Below are 17,816 nucleotides of genomic sequence, written 5' to 3'. Positions count from 1 at the left end.
TGTTTGCATAAAAACACAAAAGTAGAAAATCAAATCCATAAAATTTTGTCCAAAGTGAAATGTAAAAACTCTCCATGCAACAAACAACTATGTACAAAAATAACAAGGGTCCATCATCACAACTGAACTAAGGAAACCTCCTAAAAAACCTACCTAAATATCAACTATATACAAAAAGTGGAGCAGTGTCCGTCGACTCCAAATCATTAGAAAAAACAAAGGAAACCTAAAACTAAAGAACTATATACAAAGGCGGCGGGCAAGTCCAGCGGCTCACTCTGTGGTGTTCCGGGCCAGGGCATCATCGAACTCCTGTTCGATGTCCCGGAGGCGGTCCAGTTCCATGGCCCCGAGGGTCCGCAGGGACGACGCCGTGTCCTCCTCCAACCCCCTGCGGATTGCCTCGAGGCACTCGGCCCGCCTCAGGGCCCTCCGCATGGAGTTCTCCGCCCTGACCATTGTGAGCCGCGCCTCTTCCGCCCGCCGCCGCTCCGCACCTATGGCGTGGCCCAACCGCTGCCACACGGAAGACACTCTCTGTCCTGGGTCCTCCTGCCCTCCGGCCGATGCCTGCCCCTCCGATGTCAAAGGCCCCGAGCCTTCATGGCTCCCACCATGTTGCTGCTGCTGCTCTGCCTCTGCCCGTGCACTGCCTCCTGCTGCCTGCACATCCTCCGCCGGCTGGGGTGCAGTTGTTGATGTGGCCACCCCTGCTGGACGTCCGACTCCCGACTGTGGCAGGGATGCCTCCTCCACCAGCCTGGCCGCACTGTCAGAGGCAGCTCCACAGGGCACCCAGGTGACTGATGGGTGGGAAGATGGCACAGAGGACGACTGGCGCGTAGGGGGTCCAGTTGAGGAGGGAGTCGGAACAAGCCCCATCAGACGGAGGAATCCGGTCTGGGTGACCTGTCCCAGCAGGCTGACGTGGTCAACGAGCCATTCGAGATGACGTGCAGTCTCTCCATGAAAAGACTGCAGGTCACCTCGCATGGCCCGTTGACGCAACGCCACACCAGCCAGGACAGGCTCAACCCGGACCTGGATAGCCACGTCCGCAGGCAGAGGAAGGCCAGTTGACGTCAGCTCATCCCCTGCCTGGAAACGGGTCTGGACGTAGGCATCCCTGCTGGTGCAAGATGATGCAGGGACAGGATCGGGGACAGGATTGCACACAGGCACCTCCGCGGCGGCCTGTGCTGCCTCCTGTCCCTGGTCCTGGACTGCACCACTAGCACCAGTGGGATCCCCACCTCCAGACCCCGTCTCTGGTGCTTGCACGGCCTCCTCCTCCACCAGACCCCCCACCAACCTGGATGACTCCGTGCCATCTTCCCCTGTTTGGCCCTGTGGGGTCCCAGCTGCCCCTTCTGCTGCCGAGGAGTCCAACTCCAACCTCCGCCTCTTGGACCTCCCCCCGGCAGCTGCGGCCTGGGACGCGGCACCGGACTCCTCACTCCCCGACGAGATGACAACACGGGAGGGGAGCCGGGCCTTGCGTCTCCGGCTGGCGGTCGGATCCCCGCCACTGTGCTCCACAGCACCTTCTCCGCCCTCTTCATCAGTTGACGCTGCAGACAGGGAGAAGCAAAACACAGGCATCAGGGCACTGTACAATGGACACATACACACATGACAGTTGCACATGAGTGGCATTGGCAAACCTCAGACATGTCATCACAATCCCCAACACACATGTCATTGCAACTCGCACACATGAGCCATACCACAGCCATATCGCAACTGCCACCACCATCCATACACATACAACAGCATGAGCAGCCAAAGGTGACCCAGACATCACATGCAACACAGGAAGTGCACCACACATGTACACTTGCATGCATGTGTACACCTCTGCCAAGTGTTGCACTGTTCAGACGGGCATCCATGTCACATCTGCCAATCAGGCTTACACATACTGCAGTCACATGCATCCATGTTGCATCACTGTTGCACCCTTGTCAAATACACACACATGCACATGTACACAGTGCTCATACATGCAGCCTAATACAACATACATGCGTGACATCACGGACATGTCTACTTACATACACATACATACAAACATGTGTGCACGCACAACTGCATTTGCCATGCAAGCCTACACACACAAGCACCATCCATGTCTCACACATTACAGCCCTCGCATGTGTCAGCCCCACGGCCATGTACACCCCCACCCATACTCGACCCCATACAAACAGATGTGCAACCTGCACAATACCGAATAATCACCACACGCACTGCTCACAATCAGGATGCATGTACACTCACCGCTCGACTCCAGACGGGTCTGCTTCTCCAGGACCTGGACGTGGAGCGCTGGGGATATGCGTTCCAGGACCCCCATCTGTTCTTCCGACAAGTGGCCCCGGCGCCCCTTGGCATCCGCTGCCTTCAAGAGGCGCCGGGCCTTGTTCAGGGTCCTGGACCTGAAGTCCTCCCAGCGCTTCCTGACATGTTGTAAGTCCCGGACAGCCACCCCCTCCGCGTTGATGGCAGTCACGATGTCAGTCCAGATCCGAGTCCGTCCTTCCTTGTCGGCGCGGGAACTTCCGAAGAGGGCATCATACTGCCCCAGGACTTGCTCCACCAGGACACCAACTTCGGTGGCACTGAAGCTGGTGCCCCTCTGCCTCTCTGGCCGGGGGTTGTCAGTGGTCACAGATGGTGTTTGCCCCGACATGACAACCCCAGAGGCAGGAGTGGGTGGGCAACTGGGTCCTGGGGCTGGGCTGTGGAGCGATGGAATTCCAGTCGGGAGTCTTCGGTACCAGCAGGGGTGGTCACAGCAACAGCACCCCTGGCTGATGTGCAGGCAGCAAATGGCAGTGCACGTGGGCAGCAGGCAGTCAGGCAGCAGCAGATGGTAGGTGGGAGCGTGCTCGGGGCTCTGGGGGGCAGTAGTTCGGCCTTCTGGGCAGGAGCGTGGTCTTCCGTGTGCTTACGCGTGGCCAGCTTGGTACGGAGTGATTTGGCACGTGAAAATCCTGCACGTCAGCGTGAAAATCGAGGAAAGGCCCTTAGCGCGTAAGCGCGTCAGCACGCATACGCGATTCTATTGGACCAAAGGCCCTCAGCGCGTAAGCGCGTCTGTGACGTGACCCGCACGGGTGTTTCCCACACAGCACGTGATGACAGAGCACACGTGGAAAGACTGCACGTCAGAGTCTCATCGCGTGTGATTGGTGGAAATGGCCCTACACGCAGAAGTGACAAAGCGTGTAATTGGAGGAAATGTCCCTACACGCAGAAGTGACAAAGCGTGTAATTGGTGGAAATGGCCCTACACGCAGAAGTGACAAAGCGTGTAATTGGAGGAAATGTCCCTACATGCAGAAGTGACAAAGCGTGTAATTGGTGGAAATGGCCCTACACGCAGAAGTGACAAAGCGTGTAATTGGAGGAAATGTCCCTACACGCAGAAGTGACAAAGCGTGTAATTGGTGGAAATGGCCCTAGCGCGTACACGCCGCGTAAGTGACGCTGGACGTGTGGGCCTGTATAAAAGGTACGCGTAGAACACCACTTCCTTGTACGTGCTTTTCGTGGAGAGCGAGTGGGTGAATTCTGTACTTCTTGTCGTTTCACACGCGATTTACTTCACAGCGTTTCAAGTTCGTATTCCCTGTTACCTCTGACAGCTTTTTCTCTTCTTTCGCTTTTACTGGTTTACCTGGGCCTGTTCCCTCAAACAGTGTTCCCTTCTACTGTTGTCCTGTCTCCTCAGACAACGTACAAATCTTCTTTTGGCGGGGGTGTTGCCAACCAAACGTGCTCCTTTTACACGCTCGTTTACCAGGCAGACGGTGAGTCACGCACGTATCTAACATCTGTGCTTGCCCCGTGTGTAGCCTACCCCTTCAGAGGTCATTCTAGGCTGCGTGTGACACGCATACGTTCATTCTTGTGTTTCTGGGTGCCACAGCGTAGTGCAGGTTTTTCTTTCTGCACACGTGGTCTAGGAGGGGTTGCGTGCACGTCATCTCCCTTTTTTGGGCCTCCTGTGCGTTGCGTGACCCGTCATCTTTCCCCAGGGGTTACATTCAGCCTTGCTAGAGCACTAGGGTACAATTACCATCTGGTACCCAACCCCTTTGACCCCCAATTGCCCAGGACAATAGTCTACATCCACTCCCATACGCACATTAACATCAGTGCCATGGCTGGGAGGCGAGGATTCCGTAAGGGTGGCAAAGGTGGAAGAGCCACAAGTGGTGGCCATGGTGGATCCGGTAGGGGACGTGGTCGTAACTTGCAGGGTGAGCCTGTCCCCCCATGTGTGGAGGACCAGTCACGGGCACCCATAATCCCCCCCCCCTCCCATTGAGGCTGATGTGGCTGACACCATCCATGCTCAGCCCTTGTTGGACCAGCCCATTGTGGCACCAGACCTGGCTGACTCCATGGCTGACTTCCAGGTCAGCAGGGCTACGACACGTGCACTGGTGCACGTTGATGCCATCATGCCACGTGGATCTGGGGCAGCAAGGTCATCTGCTGCACCAAGGAGGCAGGGCGGAGAGGCTGCAGGGGCAGCTGCGGCTCCATCCACCCCAGCCCTCACACACCCAGCCAGGACAGTGTCGGTCCTAGTCCATGCTGCTGACATTCCCCCTGACACCATCACACTAGAGCCAATGCCTGCACCAACTCCCATGCTGAGTGTGCAATCCCACACTACTGATACAGAGTCCACCAGGGCTCCTGCCCCTAGTGTCCAGAGCGGCGCAGGACACTCAGGATCACCACCACCTTCCAAGCGGAAGAGGAAGAGTGCTCGTCCGGCACAGGCTGATGCCCCAGACACGGCTACACAGTCCGGCTCGTCCAGGAAGCCCAGCTTCACGGATGATGAACTGAATGCACTTGTCGAGTATGTGTCCGGACATGACAACGAGATGGTCATTGTTGCAGGATCCAAGACCACACCTGCACAACGCCAGGCACACTGGCAGACCGTTGCGGACATCGTAAGTGCCCTTGGAATTGTGAGGCGCACAGCCAATGATTGCTATAAGCGCTGGAATGACCTAAAGCGCAGGGCAAAGAGTAAGCTGGCCTCAAGTCATGCCGCAACTCTAGTGACTGGAGGTGGGTCTCCAGTAGTAGACATGGAACTCACTCCACATGAGTCAGTCGCTGGGACCTACATCACGGAGGAACAGATCCAAGGCATGGGAGATCTGGCTGATTACGAGGCATTGTCCGGTGAGTGCACATGCATGTGTGTGTCATCCATGTGCATGGTGTGTGTGTGAGGGCTTCTGTTTGTGTGCCAGGTGAGAGTGTGTGCGCCTGAGTCGTATGGGTCAGCCATGTGCTACATGCAATACTTCCTGCGCAGCTGCATTTGGCCATAGCAGTATCCCTTCTGCCAACAGTAGACATCTAGCCCAACTGCACGCCAGTTGCCCTTGAAGTGTCACCTTGCCACAACATATTTGCTTATTTTTCACTGTTCATTCAGTCAGTTTGTTTGCATTCCACCACTTTCACTAGGCATGTCGCTGTCCACTAGTCCCATGTCTGACATGGGTACGGTAAAGTGGAGTGACTTTGTTACCTGGATATCATTTGCACACACATGTCCCTGTGCAATTGGACCATTTCAAACTGGCAGCTCCAGGTGAAAAATCTGACCTGTTAGAATTAGAAAAGCAATTACATGCGGGAAATGGACTGAATGAATAGGTGCTGCCCTCCTCTCCATCTTCACTCAATAGCAATGGTACATGCCATCTGTGTGATGGCATGTGTGTTTCACCTGGCAATCACAGGCCAATGTGTGATGCCACTGCCAGGCAGCATGCAGAAAATGTGTTCATCTTCCATCTTGGTGTCATCAGTGTGTGCCATTTGCCTGCACTTCATACGCAGTGAGGGTGCATGCATGGGAGGGTTTTAGTCATGTGGGACATGTGTCAATCAAGTACTGGTTCTCTTGCTTCTCAGCCCTCATTGTGTGCCATGGTGCTAATGCCTGTTTCCATTTCTTTGTTTTCATGTCTTTGCAGGGGAAGACGCACCTGATATTGCTGGGGTTGTGGAGATGGTGCAGACCCAGGAGGGGTCCGAGGGCCGACCAACCACCAGTGAGGGACGTGGTGTGGTGGTGGGGGAGAACCCACAAGTGCTGCAGGTCGTGCTCTCAAGGGGTGTCTCTGGCTGCACCTCCCCCGAGCTGTACTCAGGTGTTGATTCGGATGAGACCTACGTGCCGTCGCAGGTGAGTGTTCCAGGGAGGGATTCTGTTCTGTCTCACCCACCTGCACCAGGGTCTGAACCCTCCATGGGGATGTCAGTGTTGGCAGCTACGCCTTCGGTGGTTACGGATGCAGGGTCACACTCCGCGACATCTGATCCTGTTCCTGGGCCAGCAGATCAGAGGGGGAATGCAGTCCTGCAGCCTCAGGCAGTGCCGGCACAGCAAGGCGCAGTTCGCCTTGCCCCAGACAGGTGTGGTGCCCGCCGACGTGGTGGCCGTACGCCACCCGGCAATACCGCATGGGAGCAATCCATTTACGGTATGGCAACCCAACAGGCTGCATCATCCGAGATGATGGCTCAGGCCATGGATAGGGTGGCCACTTCCATTGTCCCCCCAGAAAGGCTGATGGAGCGACTAGAGCAGGCAACCGACTCCATCTGCCAGTCACACAGGGAGGACATGTTGGGGTCCAACAGGGACAGGCGGGCGGCACTGGCGACTCTGCAGGAGGCCATTTCCATTGAGTCCCAGGGCCACAGGGAAGCCCTGAGGCAGGAGCTCCTTCACCTCAGGACGACTCTTGTTGAGCTTGAGGCTTCAACACACCAAAGGACAGAACAGCAGCTGGAGCGTCTCACCCGTACGCTCTCAGCTGAGATGCAGGCAACGAGGGCGGAGGTCCGGGCATCCCGTGAGTTGTTGCATGGGGACCTCCGCACACTCATCCTCCAGAACCAGACCTACCACACCCGCATGCTTGCAGCCATGGAGGAGCAGACTAGGGCCTTGCGTGGGCTGCCTCCCATAGTGCAACCACCTCCGGATGCAGCTGCACAGGGTGATAATAGCGACAGCAGTGATACTCCCACAATAGGGTAGCCGTGTGGGCCATGAGCCCATGGAGGTGTTTTATCTTCCCAGGATCCACGCAGGTGGGTTCTGGTGTGCATCCTGTCCTCGGACCTCCTGGGTGGCCTCCCCAACCCCCCCGGGCCCATCAATGGCCATTTTTGATTGTTTCTTATTTTTATTTTTATTTTGATTTCTTTTATTCCCAATTTTTTTGGGACGATCTGTTGGCTTCCGTGGTTCCTGTGGGCATACGCTGCATTGTGGCTGGGCACATGCAGGCTTGTAATGTATTTGGTTCAGATGCTTGGGTTTGAGTCACACACACCCCTCCTGCTTCCCGTTTCCATGGGCTTGCAAAGGGTGTGCCCAAGTGACAGTGAATTACACAGTGATGTTGGACTCCCATGAGCTGTGTGGGCAGTCTGTAGTCAATACTGTGTATACATTCCTAGTGCATATTGCTGTTGTGTTGTACACTGCATGTTGCATTGATGTGTAACTCTTCTTCTGTGTCTACCTCCCAATTTGCAGGTCCCTTCCTCATGTCCACACAAGGACCTCTAGTCTGGAGATGGGGTCCATGTTGGCAGCAGTGCACCTACAACTCTACATGGCGACAACACTGCACAGTTGGTAGTGGTGGGAGTGCAGGCATTTCCAGGTGGTGAGACTACTAATATGTAACATTTGTGATGTCATGTTAATGGTAGTACGTGCTCAAGTATGTTGTTGGTCCGGCATTGCTGTGAGCATTTCAGGTGTTGCAGGTTTCTAATAGTGCCACTGTACATAGTGAGACTGATGTCATGTTGTGGGGATTACTTTGTTTACCTGCAATTAGCATGACATGGCACGGTGTGTCGTGTGGCGGTGCTGGGGTTGGGTTGGCTGACATGGCACTGTCCTCTTGTTGCATTTTGCAAGTGGGTATTCATTTTAGCTGCTTCAATGTGTAACTTCACAAAACTGCATTGGTGGTGTCTGTGTGGGTAGGGATGCACACATTGTGACACTTCCAGGTGAAAAATCTCAGGCTGACATGGTATTCCCGGTTCATTCTCCAGACATTCAGGATCAGTGTCAGATTGAGTCATCATTGATTGTCAGATGGAATGTGCCGGGGCAGTGTGCACTGCACAGGGGTGTGATTTCTATGTGAAGTAATTAGCCACTAGCTGTGTACGGGCTGCCTCCCCCCATGCCCTTTCCCCTCCCATGCGCAGCGGCTGTGCATGTGGTTGGGGATGTGGGGCCACCACCATGTCCACGGCCAGGCCCCGGCGTGTTGCAACGTTGTGCAGGACACATGCTGCCACTATGATCCTGCACACTACTGGGGGAGCGTATAACAGCTGCCCGCCAGAACGGTCAAGGGAGCGAAAGCGTGACTTTAGCACTCCGAATGTGCGCTCCACTATGCCCCTGGTTTTAATGTGGGCTGTGTTATATCTTACCTGGGGTGGCGTGGTGGGGTTCCGAATTGGCGTCATCATGTGTGGGCTGAGAGGGTAGGCACTGTCCCCTGTGGAGGTGGTGATTGGTATCATTGGTGGGGTTGTGACCTTGCTCAGTATCCAACATGCATGCATGTGCAGTGGCATACATACTCACCAAGCAGCCATGTATCGCCATGCCGCCCGGCTTAGGGTGGACATTCGGTAAATTAAGCTGTCGTGGGTGGAGCCGGGATAGTTGGCATATACTGAGGTGATGATTCCCTTGGCATTACATGCTACCTGCACGTTGATGGAATGCCAGTGCTTGCGGTTCCTATAGATGTGCTCAGATGCCCTGGGGGGACGTAGAGCCACATGGGTGCAGTCGATGGCACCTAGCACTTTGGGGAATCGTGCCACAGCGTAAAAATCCAGGGCGGCAGCATGCCTTTCTGCAGGTGTTCTGGGCAGGTATATGTGCCTGCGGACTGATGGGCGTGCAGTGATGATGTTCAAGACCTGGTGTAGGCAGCGTGACTGGGTGGCCTGTGACACCCCACCCACTATGGCACTTGTCCGCTGAAATGATCCAGTGGCTAAGAAGTGCAGTACATTGAGGACCTTCTCCAGGGGGCTGAGTGCTTGGGAGTACAGGGTGGGTGATGTGAGGTCATCCTCCCACTCACTCACCAGGTCCAGTATAATGTGTGGTGGAAACCTGTACCTCCCATACACCTGGTCATCAGGCATCCCGAAAAGGCTGGTTCTGGGTGTGAATATTCTGGCCCTGACTATCCTCCTCCTCCTCCTTTGGTAGCCCACTGCCACTGCTGCTAGGAACGGTATGTTCATCCTGGCGTCTGAGCTTGTTATTGTTAAAGTCCGCAAATTTATGCTTTGCGCGTGTTCTAGGCGAGCGTGTGACCCGCGCACCCCTGGAATCCAGTTCCCAGTCCAATAGCGTGTGGAAATTCACACGCACCACGGGATACAGCGTGTGGCCCGCGCACCCCTGGAATCCAGTTCCCAGTCCAATAGCGTGTGGAAATTCACACGCACCACGGGATACAGGTTCGCTGACGTACTTGCGTGTGTAAGTGCCCGCGCACCCATTAAATACACGTACATAGGCCAATCGCGTGTACGCGCACTTTTGTCCAATTACACGCGATGACACTCTGACGTGCAGTATTTCCACGTGTGCCCCGTCATCACGTGCTGAGTGGGGAACACCCGTGCGGGTCACGTCACAGACGCGCTTACGCGCTGAGGGACTCTGGTCCAATAGAATCGCGTATGCGTGCTGACGCGCTAAGGGCCTTTCCTCGGATTTCACGCTGACGTGCAGGATTTTCACATGCCAAATCACTCCGTATCAAGCTGGCCACGCGAAAACACACGGAAGACCACGCTCCTGCCCAGAAGGCCGAGTTACTGCCCCCCAGTGCCCTGAGCAGCCTCCCACGTGCCATCTGCTGCTGCCTGCCTGCCTGCTGCCACCGTGCCCTGCCATTTGGTGCCTGCACATCAGCCATCTGCAGGGGTCCAGTTGCTGTGTCCACCCCTGCTGGAACTGAAGACTCCCGACTGGGATTACATCACTCCACAGCCCAGCCCCAGGACCCAGTTGCCCACCCACACCTGCCTCTGGGGTTGCCATGTCGGGCACTTCCACATCTGGCACCAGTGGCAACCCCAGGCCAGAGGGGCAGAGGGGCACCAGCTTCACTGTCACCGAAGTTGGTGTCCTGGTGGAGCATGTCCTGGGGCAGTATGATGCCCTCTTTGGATCGTCCCGCGCCAGCAAGGAAGGACGGCAGAGGATCTGGGCCGACTGTGTGGTTGCCATCAACGCGGAGGGGGTGGCAACCCGTGACGTCCTGAAGATCAAGAAGCGCTGGGAGGACTTGAGGTCCAGGACCCTTCTGAAGGCCCGGCGCCTCGTGGAGGGGGGCCGGGGCCGCATGAGTTCCATCCAGATGGGGGTCCTGGAACGCGTACGCCCAGCGCTCCACGCCCAGATCCTTGAGAGGGAGGCCCGTCTGGAGTTGAGCGGTAAGTGTCCAAGCATTACTGTGTGAGACAGGGCATGTTGCGGTGTGCTGGTTCTATGATACTTGCCTGTATGTGTGCCATAGGCCATGTATGCATGTATGTGTGCAGGGACATCATGGTAATGCATGTGCAACCAGTGATGTGTGATCCACATGGTTGTTGCATGTGTTGAAATGCCGCATGGGGAGCCCTATGCAGATTTTGAACATGAGAGCATGCCAGTCTCTGTACCTGGACATGGGTGGGGGTGAGGGATGGTGCTGATGCCAGGTACATATATGGTAGCCATGTCTGTGTGCCTGACCTGCGTGTCTGTGACTTGTGCATGCCATGGATGCATGACACATGTGTGTGACAATGCACAGATTCAGTGAAGCAGCCAAATTACCCTTGTATCCGCTGTGTTTGGTGTGTTTGGGGCCAGATGGATGTGACTGAGGTGAAGTGTGTGCATGTGATAGGCATGAGCCATGATGCATGTGAGTTACATATCATTGAATGTTTCAAGAGTCCATTGGACATGCATGGAAATGTCCATGGCATGCACCATGCCTGTTACTGTGTGTGTTTTGCCTGGACTGACCCATGTGTTGTGGAGGGACATGATGGAAGTGTACTTTGACAGTGGTGCTCATCTGCTATTGCTTCCTGTCTAGGGGACCATTGTACAGTGCCCTGATGCTTGTGTTCTTTGTCTCCCTCTACGCAGCGGCTAGTGAAGAAGAGGGCAGAGACGGCGCTGTGGAGCAAGGCGACGGGGATGCCCCCACGGCTGCAGCGGAAGGGGTGGGTGAGCCCCCACAGGGGCCTGCTACGGTGGGAGACGGTGAGGAGCCATCCAGGTTGGTGGTTTGCACAGAGGAGGAGGAGGCCGCCACTGGGGCACACATGGGGCCTGGTGGGGGCATCCCTGCTGGTGCAAGTGGTGCAGTCCAGGGCCAGGGGCAGGAGGCAGCACAGGTCACCGTGGAGGGGCCTGTGCATGTCGCTGTCCCTGACCCTGTGAGTGCACCACCATGCACCAGCAGGGATGCCCTGTCCCAGGCCTGTCCGCAGGTAGAGGGGATGTCCATGTCACCTGACTCCCCTCCACCTGCGGATGTGGGAACCCCTGGCCGTGCGGAGAAGGTCCTGATTGGGGTCGCGATGCGCACGGCTGTGATTCGTGATGCCGTGCGTGCTTCCCGGGAGGAGCACGCACGTCATCACGAAGTGCACCGTGCCGGCGTGGCCCAATTGGGATCGGCCATGTTCGGGGGTTTCCTGCATGTGTTGGCCAATGTGGCAGCCCTCTCCTCCTCTGTGCAGGCTATCCACCAGTCGTTCCCCTTGCCGTCTTCCAGCCCAGATGCCACCAGGGCCCCCTGTGGACCTGCCCCGACCAATGCAGCCAGCTCGGTGGGGATCCCATCCTTGCCACAGTTGGGAGTCGGAGGTCCAGCAGGGGTGGACAACACAGCAACTGGACCCCAGCAGATGGAAGATGTGACAGCATCATCAGGCAGGGCACGTGCACGACGGCGTCGCTGGTTTCCATCAGCCTGGATGCCGTCGTGCTGGCAGAGGCAGTGGCGTCGGAGGCAGCAGCGGGCTCGACGTGGGAGGCATCATGGCTCGGGGCCATCAAGATCAGAGGGGCAGGCATCGGCCGGAGGGCAGGGCAACCCTGGGATGGTGGTGTCTTCCGTGTGGGAGCAGTTGGTCCAGCGGATAGGTGCGGAGCGGCAGCGGGCGGAAGAGGAGCGGCTCGCCATGGTCAGGGCGGAGTTCTCCATGCGTCGGGCGTTGAGGCGGGCTGAGTGCCTCGAGGAAGCTCGCAGGGAGTTTGAGCTGAACATGGGGTTATCCCTGCGAGACCTCGGGGCCAGGACAGAGTCCCGCCTCCAGGACATCGACATGGAGTTCGATGATGCCCTGGCCAGCAACATCAACAAGTGAGCCGCAGGACTTGCCCGCTGCCTTTGTATATAGTTATATAGTTAGTTAGTGTTAGGTTTCCTTTATTTGTTTTTATTATTTTGGACCGCTCGGACAATGGCCACTTTTTTGTATATATTTTTTTCATTAGGTAGTAGTAGGTTTCCTTTATGGTGTTGGGCTCATGGACCCTGGTACATTCCTGTATTTAGTTTGTTTTTTGAAGGAAAATTTTCTTTTTTTCATTATTGTGTTCACCATGTGGAAATGGTTTTTCATTCTTTTGCTTCTACTTGATATTGCTTTGGTCAACATTTGTTTTTTTATTCCTTTTTCGTTTTTTGATTTTTACTTTTGTTCTCCAACATGGACCATTTATTTTGTTATCCACATAGTTGTATGTTTGATTTGTTTACTTATTTTTAATCTTTAATACATTTTTTATTTTTACTTCCACTTGTCTTATTTTGTCTTTGGTTTCATACATGTCATGATATGGGTTTTGACATTCACTTGCAGCCATTGTGTATGTGTGTGTGACGGACATGTGTTCATTTACATACTTGCCATTGGGGTTGTGTCATGTAATTGCATTCACTATGTGGGTGGATGCAATCCTTGCCTGGGTGTTTGTGCTGGGTATGCTGCCCATTACTGCCATGATTGTGTATCGTCAGGACCTGGGGGCAGGGGGACATGGGTGGGGGCCTGGTGGAGGGTGACCCTGCACTGCTGGGGTGTGGGGGTGGTGGGTGACATGAGTGGGGGCCTGGTGGAGGCTGCCCCTGCACTGCTGGGGTGTGGGGGTGGTGGGAGACATGAGTGGGGGCCTGGTGGAGGCTGCCCCTGCACTTCTGGGGTGTGGGGGTGGTGGGAGACATGAGTGGGGGCCTGGTGGAGGGTGACCCTGCACTGCTGGGGTGTGGGGGTGGTTGGAGACATGAGTGGGGGCCTGGTGGAGGCTGCCCCTGCACTGCTGGGGTGTGGGGGTGGTGGGAGACATGAGTGGGGGCCTGGTGGACGGTGCCCCTGCACTGCTGGGGTGTGGGGGTGGTGGGAGACATGAGTGGGGGCCTGGTGGAGGGTGCACCTGCACTGCTGGGGTGTGGGGGTGGTGGGAGACATGAGTGGGGGCCTGGTGGAGGGTGCCCCAGGTGGCTGGGGTGTGGGGGTGGTGGGAGACATGAGTGGGGGCCTGGTGGAGGGTGCCCCTGGTGGCTGGGGTGTGGGGGTGGTGGGAGACATGAGTTGGACATGGGTGGGGGCCTGCTGGCAGGTGCCCCACAGTGCTGGGGGGTGGGGGCGGTGGGAGACATGAGTGGGGGCCTGGTGGAGGGTGACCCTGCACTGCTGGGGTGTGGGGGTGGTGGGAGACATGAGTGGGGGCCTGGTGGAGGCTGCCCCTGCACTGCTGGGGTGTGGGGGTGGTGGGAGACATGAGTGGGGGCCTGGTGGAGGGTGACCCTGCACTGCTGGGGTGTGGGGTGGTGGGAGACATGAGTGGGGGCCTGGTGGACGGTGCCCCTGCACTGCTGGGGTGTGGGGGTGGTGGGAGACATGAGTGGGGGCCTGGTGGAGGGTGCCCCTGGTGGCTGGGGTGTGGGGGTGGTGGGAGACATGAGTTGGACATGGGTGGGGGCCTGCTGGCAGGTGCCCCACAGTGCTGGGGGGTGGGGGTGGTGGGTGACATGAGTGGGGGCCTGGTGGAGGCTGCCCCTGCACTGCAGGGGTGTGGGGGTGGTGGGAGACATGAGTGGGGGCCTGGTGTAGGGTGCCCCTGCTGGCTGGGGTGTGGGGGTGTTGGGAGACATGAGTGGGGGCCTGGTGGAGGGTGCCCCTGGTGGCTGGGGGGTGGGGGTGGTGGGAGACATGAGTGGGGGCCTGGTGGAGGGTGCCCCTGGTGGCTGGGGGTGGGGGTGGTGGGAGACATGAGTGGGGGCCTGGTGGAGGGTGCCCCTGGTGGCTGGGGGGTGGGGGTGGTGGGAGACATGAGTGGGGGCCTGGTGGAGGGTGCCCCTGGTGGCTGGGGGGTGGGGGTGGTGGGAGACATGAGTTGGACATGGGTGGGGGCCTGCTGGCAGGTGCCCCACAGTGCTGGGAGGTGGGGGTGGTGGGTGACATGAGTGGGGGCCTGGTGGAGGCTGCCCCTGCACTGCTGGGGTGTGGGGGTGGTGGGAGACATGAGTGGGGGCCTGGTGGAGGGTGACCCTGCACTGCTGGGGTGTGGGGGTGGTGGGAGACATGAGTGGGGGCCTGGTGGACGGTGCCCCTGCACTGCTGGGGTGTGGGGGTGGTGGGAGACATGAGTGGGGGCCTGGTGGAGGGTGACCCTGGTGGCTGGGGGGTGGGGGTGGTGGGTGACATGAGTGGGGGCCTGGTGGAGGGTGACCCTGGTGGCTGGGGGTTGGGGGTGGTGGGAGACATGAGTTGGACATGGGTGGGGGCCTGCTGGCAGGTGCCCCACAGTGCTGGGGGGTGGGGGTGGTGGGAGACATGAGTTGGACATGGGTGGGGGCCTGCTGGCAGGTGCCCCACAGTGCTGGGGGGTGGGGGTGGTGGGGGACATGAGTTGGACATGGGTGGGGGCCTGCTGGCAGGTGCCCCACAGTGCTGGGGGGTGGGGGTGCAAGGGGACATGAGTTGGTGTTCATTAGTTCAAGGAGACATGTGCCTTTGCTGGGGGGCATGCCCATTTTGGGTGGGCTGCCTGCGGGACATGACCAGGGATGCAGGGTAGTCCCCTGTGGTGTGGGCTGCCTGCAGGGGCCGTGGAGGGTGTACAGGGTACACCTGGGAGGACCCACACTGTCAAATCACATGTGGAACTTCCCGCGCACCCCTGAAATACACGCGCCCAGGCTATTCGCGTGTGGAACTTCCCGCGCACCCCTGAAATACACGCGCCCAGGCTATTCGCGTGTGGAACTTCCCGCGCACCCATGAAATACACGCACCCAGGCTATTCGCGTGTGGAACTCCCCGCGCACCCCTGAAATACACGTGCACCCAGGCTATTCGCGTGTGGAACTTCCCGCGCACCCCTGAAATACACGCGCCCAGGCTATTCGCGTGTGGAACTTCCCGCGCACCCCTGAAATACACGCACCCAGGCTATTCGCGTGTGGAACTCCCCGCGCACCCCTGAAATACACGCGCACCCAGGCTATTCGCGTGTGGAACTTCCCGCGCACCCCTGTAATACACGCGCCCAGGCTATTCGCGTGTGGAACTTCCCGCGCACCCCTGAAATACACGCACCCAGGCTATTCGCGTGTGGAACTCCCCGCGCACCCCTGAAATACATGCGCACCCAGGCTATTCGCGTGTGGAACTTCCCGCGCACCCCTGAAATACACGCGCCCAGGCTATTCGCGTGTGGAACTTCCCGCGCACCCCTGAAATACACGCACCCAGGCTATTCGCGTGCGGAACTCCCCGCGCACCCCTGAAATACACGCGCACCCAGGCTATTTGCGTGTGGAACTTCCCGCGCACCCCTGTAATACACGCGCCCAGGCTATTCGCGTGTGGAACTTCCCGCGCACCCCTGAAATACACGCGCCCAGGCTATTCACGCGTGGAACTTCCCGCGCACCCCTCAAATACACGCGCCCAGGCTATTCGCGTGTGGAACTTCCCGCGCACCCCTGGAATACACATAGCCCGCTCCCCCAGGCCCGATCGCGTGTGAAACTTCACGCGAACCCCTGAAATACACGTAGCACGCTCACCCAGGCCCGATCGCGTGAGAAACTTCACGCGAACCCATGAAATACACGTAGCCCGCTCCCCCAGGCCCGATCGCGTGAATAACTTCACGCGAACCCCTGTGATGCACGTACCCTGCTGAAATCGCGTGTTAGACTTCCCGCGCACCCCGGTATACACGCACACGTATTTTTTGTCAGCGGGTGTCCGTGTTTGTGGGTACCCCTTTGCACGTCATTTTTCCTGGAGGGCCACAGTATGGGACATTCATCATGGCAGTATATAGGTGCTATTTGTTGGCGCACCTTTTGGCACACATTTCTTACAGCCGCAGAGACGCTACCGCCTGCTTTCTTGTGGCGGTCGTGTTTGTGCCTGTGCGCTGGTTTGAGCGTGCGCTTTTTTCCCCTATTCTATTCCATGAATACGTGTTGTAGGCGAGCGTGTGGGCGTTCCGCGCACTTGTGCCCTGTACTTCCCCCGTGACGCCCACGTTTTGGCAAGTTGTTACCCATTCCGAGTGTTACGCCCGTGTTCCGCCTACTTTTGTTGCGTGCGCCGCGCTATGTGCGAATTTCGCTGTGGCCTGTGCGATTTTCGCTGTGACCTGGCGCACGCTGTTAGATGGCCTGTGCGCCAACGTGCGCCGCGCACTTTTTTATCGCACATACGCTGGTTTTTCTCGCGCACAGCCTTCCATGAATCGACGTGCGCTGCTTTTCGTGCGATTTTCGCAATTGCACTGCGATTTTCGCTATTCCACTGCGATTCGCACGTTTTTGCCCACTTGCGCCGCGCTAATTATTCCATGAATCGGCCTGTCAGTTGGGAACTGAAGCCTGAGCACAGGGGGACCGGTGGATGTCTCTTAGACTAAGAACTTGTCTTGAATATACCTTACTTAATCCTAATGTACTTACCTGTAATCTACGAACCCAGTAAAGCTGTCTACCTCACCTGAGGCTCCAGAGTAATCTGTACTACCCTAAAACTTAAAATGCAACATAGAGTTTAATCTGGCTTTGCAGTCAAAGTTTGGAATTGACAATATTTAGACACATTTAAAAGCTTGGTCTTGGATGTCTGCCTTAAACCCCAGCTGTGCGTAGTTAATGCAGAGTTCTAGATATAATGCTGTAATGATGTACCTAAAATGTGCTTTATAGAGTTTACTAGATCACAGGAAGGGTTTATATCCAAGAGATGTCCGTGTTCCACTTATTTCTCATGTTTAATAATATAAAGAAAACATACATGCAGACTGTAGGAGGGGGAGCTGTGTAGAATGACAGCACACTGACACTACAGCTTCATCAGCATCAGTTGCGCACATAATTCGTGCACCCAAGAACCCTATTATACCCTACTCTCTCGACTGACCTGGACTGCGGTCCCCAAGGGTGTTCAACCTACTAGCGCTTTGAGGTCATACCAACGATATATAGAGCACTATATAAATGCCAAATAACATAACATAACAGTAAGTGCAAACATTGTGCAAGGCTTGGAGTTTACAATGTTTTCAATGTAGGGAGGGACAGCTGGCTTTGTAATTTCCTGTTAAAAAGGAAAGTCAACAAACTCGTTACGTACATGATTGTGCTTTATCAGACAAATGCGTGAAACTATTC

This window comes from Ambystoma mexicanum, chromosome 3p (genome assembly GCF_040938575.1).
Source record: "Ambystoma mexicanum isolate Mex_15411 chromosome 3p, UKY_AmexF1_1, whole genome shotgun sequence".
NCBI lineage: Eukaryota > Metazoa > Chordata > Amphibia > Caudata > Ambystomatidae > Ambystoma > Ambystoma mexicanum.
Note: the sequence above shows the minus strand (reverse complement) of the source record.